The 8,145-nt window shown below is 34.2% G+C and overlaps 1 long non-coding RNA gene across 1 annotated transcript; it reads left to right on the forward strand.

The window, feature by feature from the left end:
- The first annotated feature begins 4,828 nt into the window (after nucleotides 1-4,828).
- LOC121405768 lies at nucleotides 4,829-7,550 on the forward strand. Its single transcript, XR_005968690.1, has 3 exons — nucleotides 4,829-5,124; nucleotides 6,961-7,044; nucleotides 7,304-7,550. It is a non-coding gene; the product is annotated as an uncharacterized LOC121405768 (long non-coding RNA).
- The last annotated feature ends 595 nt before the right edge of the window (nucleotides 7,551-8,145 follow it).

The following is an 8,145-nucleotide window of genomic DNA, read 5'->3' on the forward strand; positions in this document are numbered from 1 at the left end:
GTAATGCGTTCATATAGCACAAACGTGCAAAGTCTCTTTTCCTGACCCGGTTAATTAACAAATTATAATATAAGTCCAAAGTCTTTATTCCAAACTCGGTTGTTTAAAAAATGATAATATAAATCCAAAGTCTTTTTTCCAGACCCAGTTGTTTCAAATATTATAATATAGGCCCAAAGTCTTTATTCCAGACACGGTTGCTTTGAAAATTATGATATAAACCCAAAGTTTTTATTCCAGACCCGGTTGTTTCAAAAATTATTATATACATGCAAAGTCTTTTTCCAGACCTGGTTGTTTAAAAAATTATGATACAAGTCCGAATTCTTTTTTCCAGACCCGGTTGCTTTAAAAATTATGATATAAGTCCAAAGTGTTTATTCCAGACGCGGTTGTTTCAAAAATTATAATATAAATCCAAAGTCTTTTTCCAAACCTGGTTGTTTCAAAAATTATTATATAAATCCAAAGTCTTTATTCCAGACCCGGTTGCTTTAACAATTGTAATACAAGTCCAAAGTCTTTCTTCCAGACCCGGTTGTTTAAAGAATTATGATATAAATCCAAAGTCTTTTTTCTAGACCTGGTTATTTAAAAAATTATAATTTTAGTCCAAACTAAGATACAATAATGAAATTCCAGTGGAATAAAAATGAGAATTGAGCTTAGTCTTTTCTTCAGACGCTAATAGTAAATTGAGAATCAAGCGTAGTCTTTGCTCCAGACCCAGTAACTAAAAGCTAAAACCCTATAGTAATGTGTTTATATAGCACAAAAATGCGAAATCTTTTTCCAGACCCGGTTAATTAAAGAATCATAATTGAAGTACAAAGTCTTTTTTCCAGACCCGGTTGTTTCAAAAATCATAATATAATTGCAAAGTCTTTTTTCTAGACCCGGTTATTTCAAAAATTATAATAATTATAAAAAACAAAGACCCACGATCCTATTTATATTGAATAACTTGGAAATGTAGCATAGTCATTCTGTCAGACCCAGTTATAAAAATCATTAAAAACACAACAATAACAACAAAACAAAAACACTGCAACCATTTTTAAAAATAATTTCTTGTATATTCCTTCCTTTTTTTCTATGAAAAGAACACAAAAAACAAAACATTTAAATACATATGAAAAAAACTATAAAAAAAATAAGATATCAGTAAGCAATAGGGGGAATACTTCCCGAAAACAATAAGGTTGTTGATCGACTATCTATGATATAGTATATAAAGGAAAAACATTCTATCAAGAGGGGATAACCATTCCATTCCATGTTTTTATTTGACAATAAGTCATGAATGACTATTTTGCTACCCACTGTATGAGAAGTAGGGTTACAATTTTAATTATTATTATTTTTATAATTATACTTCTTTCTTATTATTATTTCATGTATATTCATTCAAAAGACAAAACAAAACCTTTAAATACATGTAAAACAAAAAAAATGAGGAATAGGATATCAGCACACAATATGGGGATTACTTCCCGAAAACGATAAGGTTGTTGATCGACGATCTAGATATTACATAAAAGAAAATCATTCTGACAAGAGGGGATAACGTTTTAACAAGTTCTTCGGTACTTTAAATTTTCAGTGTACCAAGCACCATTTGTAATATATTCAGCATTTTTTTGTTGATTGGTTACAACTCCCATAATCTCAGTGGCCTAAGATATATTTTCTTGTGTTATATTGACCCGTAAAACAAAGAGAGAAAGAGAGAGAGAGAGAGAGAGGATTTATGTGATCAAGAAGTGATACGATATGAAAAAAAATGATTTGAAATGACTGAAAGAGAGACAGGCAAAGAAAGAAGAGCCCCCTCCCACACCCGTACCAGAGTTACGGGGTTAGGCTGTCCCGTCGGTGGATTCAGGTCCATCAACATCTTGAGGTTTGATCTTTCCAGGGGACAAACGTCTTTACATATGGCGTAGTCTTTGCTATAGACCCAGTTATTTCAAAATAGCAAATTATAAGAAACGATGAAAACAGACAAACAATATTAACAAAGACGCCACAATATCAATGATGAAGAATAACGTTGTTGTTGTTGCTATTTTGGGGTTTTTAAGGCGTGTACCATTAGATCTGAATATTTACACCTTTTATTAATTTGTCGTTTTTGTTGTATGGGTTAGATCACAGGATTTTTATAATTTCGGAGATGCTGGTGTCTAAGTTTTAAGATTAATCTTTTGCTTAATTTGTATTTTTAAGAGAACTGGGTGTGGGGTAAAGACAACTCTCCAAACCCAAGCATTTTGACTGTGTTTAATCTTAAAGATTGGTCTTAGCTTTGATTTTTTTTTCAATATTTGTTTATCATACAAATAACTGGGTCTAGACGAAGGTCTTAGCATTATACTCATGTTATTCATCAGGAATAAGAATATGCCAAAGTCTTATGTTTTTAAGATTGCTTAAATTAATTTGTAAATGACTGGATCTGGAACGCTCTACACATGTGCTTTTCTACTTAGTCTTAATTTGGAGGATTGTTGGTTCTTAGAATCGTTGTAGGGTTGGGTTTTATTGTTTTTTTATTCTCGAAATAATTGTGTCTGGAGGAAAGTCTACAATTGATCTTCATGTTATTCCCGCATACATTCGTAATTCCGAAGCTTCGGTTATTCCGAAGGTTCGTATTTCCGAAGGTTCGTAATTCCGAAGGTTCGTCAATCCGAAAACGAAATAAAGTTCGTAATTCCGAAGGTTCGTCAATCCGAAAACGAAATAAGGTTCGTAATTCCGAAGGTTCGTTAATCCGAAAACGAAATAAGGTTCGTAATTCTTAAGGTTCGTCAATCAAAAAACGAAATAAGGTTCGTTAATCCGAAAACTAAATAAGGTTCGTTAACCCGAAAACGAAATAAGGTTTGTAATTCCGAAGATTCGTTAATCCGAAAACGAAATAAGGTTCTTTAATCTGAAAATTAAATAAGGTTCGTATTTCCAAAAATGAAAAATTATTCATTTTGGTAACAAAAACGGTGTTGTCATTACGAGATTACACGATAGTCATTAAAAAATGACTGGATCTGGAATAGAGACAACGCTCTACACATGTGCTTTTCTACTTAGTCTTAATTTGGAGGATTGTTGGTTCTTAGAATCGTTGTAGGGTTGGGTTTTATTGTTTTTTTATTCTCGAAATAATTGTGTCTGGAGGAAAGTCTACAATTGATCTTCATGTTATTCCCGCATACATTCGTAATTCCGAAGCTTCGGTTATTCCGAAGGTTCGTATTTCCGAAGGTTCGTAATTCCGAAGGTTCGTCAATCCGAAAACGAAATAAGGTTCGTAATTCCGAAGGTTCGTCAATCCGAAAACGAAATAAGGTTCGTAATTCCGAAGGTTCGTTAATCCGAAAACGAAATGAGGTTCGTAATTCTGAAGGTTCGTCAATCCAAAAACGAAATAAGGTTCGTTAATCCGAAAACGAAATAAGGTTCGTTAATCCGAAAACGAAATAAGGTTCGTAATTCCTAAGGTTCGTTAATCCGAAAACGAAATAAGGTTCGTTAATCCGAAAATTAAATAAGGTTCGTATTTCCGAAAATGAAAATTATTCATTTTGGTAACAAAAACGGTGTTGTCATTACGAGATTACACGATATTATGCAATGATAGTAATAACGATCAACGGTACATGTATGTGTTGTGGCCAAAAGCATGTATTTCATTAAGAATAGGCGCCCTGATCAAGCATAGGCTAATTTCGATTTTATCTGAGCAATGGCTGCCTAAGCAAATGGTTTAAAGATGCAGGGGATCAAGTGTGTTGGTCGCGTGCGAGTAACCTCTAGATAATAGGAATTGTATTGGGGGGATGTCATTTTTTATAACAGCTTCTGCTGGTAATAAAAATAATACTATAATATTAATGATCCTTGTGAGATGTTGAAAGCGCGAATCGCAAGCTCAAACTAGTAGACATTTCATGCAACAAGACGTGAACCTAAACATTCTGAACAGTTTTTTTAATCGTAAGAAAGATGTGTATCTTTCTATTAACTCGAGGGTGAGCTGTAATTTGTTTTTTATATACTGACCTGTTTTAAGGACTGCATTAAGTGACTCATGAATTGAATAAATATCTCACGAACTAAATAATGAGAGCGCGAACCGCAAGCTTAAAAATTGTGACATTCCACCTGGAAATTGGACCTTTATATTTTTTGTAACCAGGAATAGAATGAGTTCCTCAATAAACAATACAATAGCGACGAACGTGAGCCAAAATTTTCCGATTTCCAACCTGAAAACTGGACATTCTAAACATTCTTGTAAAAAAAATAATAGCTGGGAGAACAGTTTTCAGAACTGAAGTGGCTTCCCTGGGTAAATAATATCTATATCATTATTATCATTCTAGGCCTACATGAAAGTTCCAAAAGTTTGAGCACGTGATTCGCTCGCAACATCTCACAAGGATGCCCTTTTAACAGTAATTGACCAAAAAGGCGAATTTTACATCTTCAGATTTGAATTTATCCCCAAACCGCTTGCTCGCTACGCTCGCAGAAATAAAATGTAAATATATAACTTATCAATCAGTGATCACTTAAAAAGTTTTGCTCTATTCAATTACTACAAAACACACAACCTCTTTACACAGATGATAATCTCATGGTGAAAATTTACGTTTCCACCAAATTGCCCCTCTTGGCCCCTTTTTTGGCTTTGCCCCCCCCCCCCCCACCCCCAAGGAAAATATATTCCGCCGCCACTGGTTGAAACACGCATCTTCTTCATGGCTAACTGCAAAAAGTTCTTTTAATGTCCCATTTAGATCAGGTCAGAGCTTATGGCCCGAATTCACGAAAAACCTAGCTCCTGGTTTTTGGTGGTTTAAACCCCCTCCTGGTTTAAACCCCGAGCTGGGTTTTTCATTTACGTTTCACGAAAGAGGTTTAAACCTCGAGGGGGTTTAAATGCGTCATAAAACGTCATGAAACGTCATATTTTTTAGTCTGCTCTTAGATGTGGTTTAAACCATGGTTTAATTTTACGAGCATGCGCACTTGAGGAGTTTGAGAAAAATCCGTGAAGCGAAGAAAATTTTTCTTGCGGTCCTGGACCTGACAAGTGGTCTTCTTGATTAGAAATTCGTAAGTATTCTTCTTTGAATTCGTAAAAAAAATTCCCGCTTTCCTTCTCTGGAATATATTGATACGTTTTAAGCAGTTATATGAAATTGGTAGTGTTGTTTTTCATGATTGCGAACGAGGTTTTGGTATTGACAAGTCCAGACGATGCACTTTATCGTCGCGTGTGTATTGCCACAGTCCCATCCGTGCATTTAAGTGTTGGGATATTTTGTCGCTGTGTTGTTGAACGAGTTGAAGGTGCTCAGCCGCGGGCCGGCCGGGCTTGTTTTATGAGCTTCACGAGGATATTTATATTATTATGCCATCTATATCTTAATTTGTCAATGTCAAGATGAAAATGAAATATCTAAATCTACATAATTTTTGTACTATTTGGTGCATTTTAAGAGGAGAAACTCAGAGTCAGAAAGATTTTTTTTTTCAATTTGATTTTGAATTTGCCTTGACTAAACTTCGTAGGCCTACTAAAAAGCCTAAATAAGCCTAAATTGCATTTCAAATTCAAAATATACATTTGTAGATCGAGACCTACCTTTTTGCTTTCAGCACAGGCCAATTTTTGAGGCTGTAGGAATATTCAAGAGTTGATTACTCAAAATTTGGTCTTTTCACTTGCAAATAGAGAAAATAGAGCCCCCCCCCCACAAAAAAACAGATTTAAGTTAAGTCGTTAGGCCTAGGCCACTCACACATTGTACGAGGTTAGTATGTACTAACCTCGTACAATAGACTGTGTTTGACCCTGGATTTCGAAGTAGTCGGCAAACATCGCTTCATTGCTGAAGTAATATTTGCCGAAGCTCCTTCTCGCTACGCACCGGGGCTCTTGCCGGTAAGTAGCAAGAGTTTTTTTTAATATAAATTAATAATAAAATAATAATCCGATAAAAAAAAGCACATTTTGCTAACCTCGGCCTCGAAAGTGACTTCGCTTGTCTCTTCCACGGAAATACAAGGAAGCCCGTTGGTGGCGCTAATAATTTCACAACCTTGATTCAGCTCCTCGGTAATTTTATAACTGTATCTAAATTCTTTGAATGCGCAATCCTCATGATTAATTTACTAATTATGGGCACCAATTAATGAAATGCCTTCAAAAAACATAATTAATGATTATTATTGGTGATGATAACACTCATTTGCATTAATTTAAAAAGATGACTGATAAAAAAAAATGAAAATAATATACGTGCCTGGAAAGAAACCAGCAGTACAAGCTTTGACGAACGTCAATAATACGTATACGGTGTACCAAAGTCTATACAATGAAAAGATTGGACACTTCACGGACTTTGCGTAATGCCTTGCGTCGATATGCGTGTAAAATAGTGTAGGTGCCTATTCTTTCCCTTGTCGTGTCTTTGATATGAATACAAATCGCGCGCCCTCTTCAGGAGAAAATTGATATCAACGCTGACTGATTTCTATCTCCGTAAAATCTTCACTAAAGATCAAGAAAATATACATATTTTTAGAAAGAAACTTCAAGGAGAAGTCACGGAAGGATCTAAATGATTCGGTAAGTGTCATAGCAGGATGTGGAATGTTTATTTAAACAAAATATTTTATGTGGGCAAAAGCCCACTGTATTTTCGAAGTGTAGTGGTGTGTCGCGTGCGTATGACTGATAATCCTTCACTCGCGAGACGATATGAACCCATGGGTGGGCCTAGGCCTAATTTTGAAAGGCATATTCCAGTTTCAAACAAATTATTACAATATTTTTTTATTTATTTATCATTCACAGTGTTTACTGTGAGATTTGCATTTCAAAAGTGATAAACCAATGAATATTTTTTTTTAAATAATTTTTTTTATTTGACCACTGTTTCACAGAATTACATCGGCATCAGAGGTACCATACAGTGTAGGTCTCTATGGATTATCTCCATCTTCTTCACAGCTTTAAATTACTAAGAGGTATGATTATTAATTTGATTAACATTGTTTTGATTTGTTTAAAAGTATTATTGAAATGATTTAAGATATCGAACATGAAATATTTAGACTGAAGAAATGAAATGGCTTGAATGTAGTTTTGGTTAATCTCTGGAAGTAAATTAAGATTGTAGTAATTATGTTGGCAGATCAAATCTACATGCACATGTACAGTTTGGAATGATTATAAAGATCACAAAATAAAAGAATTAAAAATAATATTCAACTCTTCTGCATACAGCTACCTTTCCCAAGACATTGTGGGCTTCATGATGCTAAAAATCCATCGAAATCGTACAAGGATGGGCCATCTCGAGATCAGTATCGACTGTCAAAAGAAACCGTCACCATAATATGCTGGAAGCCGAAATGAAGAGGGACACACAGCTCAGAGGATAGATCAACTTCCTGTTTATTTGCAGGTGTTGACAACTCTCCATTTTTATGCAGTGGGTAAGTAATTTAATTTTTCATAAACTATTATTGAATGTTTCTTGGCAATGTTAAATCTAAATGACTGAGATTGTTTCTATAATTTTAGGACTCAAAATAAAGCTGATGACATGACAATATCTAGAAATCAGAGAAGGAGCACATAAATAAGAGTATCATTTCAGCAACAGTCAAGTACCTATGAATTGCATAATATAAAAATTCCAAAACTACCACAGCAGTAGTGAGGCTCTGCTTTTACAACTGTTATGTCAGGTTAGAGTTATAAATTTTGCCATTAACCCGTGGTAGAGCTTCATGAGGTTCACCAAACTTGTACACAAAATTTTGAAATTTTGAGTATAAAATTATGCTAATTTATGCAAAATTTATTCATGCTAATTTATGCGAAATTCATAATCACAAAAAATGCTTCTGTATTTGTAGACCAATTTTGATTTTTTTTCATCCGTCTGGTAGAGCTACATGTACATGAGGGTCGCCAAATTTCCACACAGACTTTTGAAATTTTGACTAGAAAATTATTTGTGTTAATTTATGCAAAATTTATTCATATATCAGAAAAAATGCTTCTGTGTCACTTCTCTATTAATTTCAATTCTGTTTCCTCAATTTATGTCACAAATATAA

The sequence above is a fragment of the Lytechinus variegatus genome, chromosome 1 (genome assembly GCF_018143015.1).
Source record: "Lytechinus variegatus isolate NC3 chromosome 1, Lvar_3.0, whole genome shotgun sequence".
Classification (NCBI taxonomy): domain Eukaryota; kingdom Metazoa; phylum Echinodermata; class Echinoidea; order Temnopleuroida; family Toxopneustidae; genus Lytechinus; species Lytechinus variegatus.